Raw genomic sequence first — 2489 nt, 5'->3', positions numbered from 1 at the left:
ATATAAATGAGGGCCATCCAGAAATAAAAGTTATCACTGGCCATCTCTGGGAGCTGATAAATGTTTGTATGAATAACCATTAAAACACACTGCAATGTAGAAATAGGAAGTTCAACTGCACACAGTATAGTTATATGAAAACATTTGTATAACCGTTATCTATCCATACTTCAAATGATTAATTGAATAATTAGAAGGAAGACATTTTTGGGCCACATACTTTACAATATCAATTTTGCAGTCATGAGACTTAATTTGTCAATTTGGTTTCCAATCTGTGTGAACTATTATTTTATTATGGTCTTGACAATGACTTTAGCATCATGGTTATACTTCATCAAGGAAATTATCAAAGAAAAAAACACCGAAGCTTCTCATTACAGTCAACAGGTGATTGAATATGGATGCCCTCAGACTCAACCAGTCAGCTGTGACATGCTCTTCTTTAATTAACCCTATGACGACGGTGCGTCACACCCGTGTGACACAGCTAAATTCCCAATGTCGGGGCATCATGCCAGTGTGATGTTTCCAATGCAATATTGCAATGGCCCGGTGCAGGGGTTTTCACTTAGCGTGTGCCCCGTCGGGAAAGGGTTAAGAGAGGGAGACCAGACAAATTGATTAGATCTGACACAGATGGTTATTATTTACTCCATTGAGGGAAACTGAAATGATAAACTTATTATGCTGGATAATATTGGTTAATACCAACAGTAATGGATGAATGTACTTGTACGCTCATATCAAATCTATGAAAAATGTAAGATAAAGGAAAAAGGAAATTAATTATATACCAGTGGATAAGAAAACTTTATTTACATCAGTAAAGACGAAAATCTGAAAGAATACCTTTATGAATGAATGCAAAAGAGGAGATATATAATGTAATCTTCAGCCCATATATAAAGATACATTTCCTTCTTAACTTTATCAGTATCATTACAATATTCTAATCTTATGTAAGATAACACACATACTCCCCCCCAAAAAAAAACTTATTTGCTATGACATCAAATCTTTCTTTACCAATATTAAAAGAAGGTACCTAACATTGCAAATTTAAAATGTCCGTTGATCAGGGTGAGAGATGGAAAGGAAAAAGTACTCTCAGTCCACTGGGAGATCACACTGTCATACTCTAATAAAATGTCTGAGAATATAACTTCTTACGAACTAAAAAATTAAAAAAAAAATTAAAAGGATACTTTAAAGGTCAGTAAAAACAACAAGCATAAGGTAAACCCAGCTCTATGACATCCAAAAAAATTACCAATATGTCTATCAAATTAAAGGAAGACAAAGTTTACATTCCACAAGTGCACCAAGCTGTCTACAATAAACCCTCCATCAACTATATACTGTATATCTATGGTAAATACATCCACAATGCAGTAGAAAACACCACTACTACAATCATTCTATTTCTCTCACTCTCAAACAAAAGGAAAAGCACACTGAGCATATATGACGTATTTGTGCACATCCCCACACCAAGCTAAAACCACTGCAGGAAAATTTGCTCCACGTAACAAAATGAAAATGTCTCTAGAGAGTTTCATTGATTAAGCAGAGAATTAAAAAAAATAAACATATATAATAACACTGATTTAAATACTTCAACACACGTTTCATTAGTACTGAATTCAGTAATGTACTAGAAATGAATGAAATCAATAAATAATAATAACAATACTAATAACAAAAAAAATAAAATAAAAATAACGTAGCTCAACATCATCACCAGTAATATAATATCAATAAAATAATGATAATGATGATAATAATAATCACCATTTTAGCAATAATCTTGCATTAACATGTGCTAAGTTACAAAAAAAATTAATCCCAAAGTAAATAATCAGCCTTATGAAAATCATTGTTTAGGTTCCTCTATATAAATGTATTCCATACTTTTAAAATAATATTCTTAAACATAACTTGTTGATCACAACTAACTGAAAAAATTTGACAAAAAAAATAAAGAACAAACATCTAATATTACTAAACATAGGAATAATGCGACAGATCTGTGACATTGGTATTTTCAAAGCAAGCAAAGGCAGTGACACGTTGATTGGTTATTGCAAGATCTCTAATGGTTCCAACCTTGCAACCATGAACATGACAATCATTCAGTAAATCACACCTTACAATCTCCTCTTCCTTAGGTGTAACCACAATCTTTCTGGTTACTTTTAATGGAGTTAAATTAAGTACATATGTAAACAAAAAAAATATTCATGAGTATTAATTCTGGAGCAGCAACTCGAGGACTTCCCTTGGTATTGGGCAATATGTAAATCACAAAGAACTCTTATTATAAATAAATCAGAAAGCATTCCTTTTGTAGCAATAAACCATACCTTGCACTGTTTAATCTTCTAGTCACTGCCTTTGAGAGCTGATAAAACTAAAACAAATATTACTTAAAATTGCAACTGAACAATAATTTGTTCTTAAATAAATTTATGACACACACAGGCTTA

At 31.9% G+C, this 2489-nt stretch overlaps 1 pseudogene across 5 annotated transcripts in view; it reads right to left on the bottom strand.

Moving 5' to 3' along the window:
• Positions 1-800: 800 nt before the first annotated feature.
• Positions 801-2489, bottom strand: part of LOC122254420 (hexosaminidase D pseudogene) — an 11660-nt pseudogene continuing 9971 nt past the window's right edge. For all 5 annotated transcript variants that reach the window (XR_015192559.1, XR_015192555.1, XR_015192557.1 and 2 more), the window contains one exon: positions 801-2489. This exon is cut by the window's right edge and continues 2626 nt beyond it. The product of XR_015192559.1 is annotated as a hexosaminidase D pseudogene, transcript variant X5 (transcript).

The sequence above is a fragment of the Penaeus japonicus genome, unplaced genomic scaffold, assembly GCF_977035675.1.
Source record: "Penaeus japonicus unplaced genomic scaffold, GWHDUDI00000001_assembly GWHDUDI00000030, whole genome shotgun sequence".
NCBI classification, from domain to species: domain Eukaryota; kingdom Metazoa; phylum Arthropoda; class Malacostraca; order Decapoda; family Penaeidae; genus Penaeus; species Penaeus japonicus.
The sequence above is the reverse complement of the archived record's forward strand: the minus strand, read 5'-3'. Positions and strand labels throughout refer to the sequence as shown.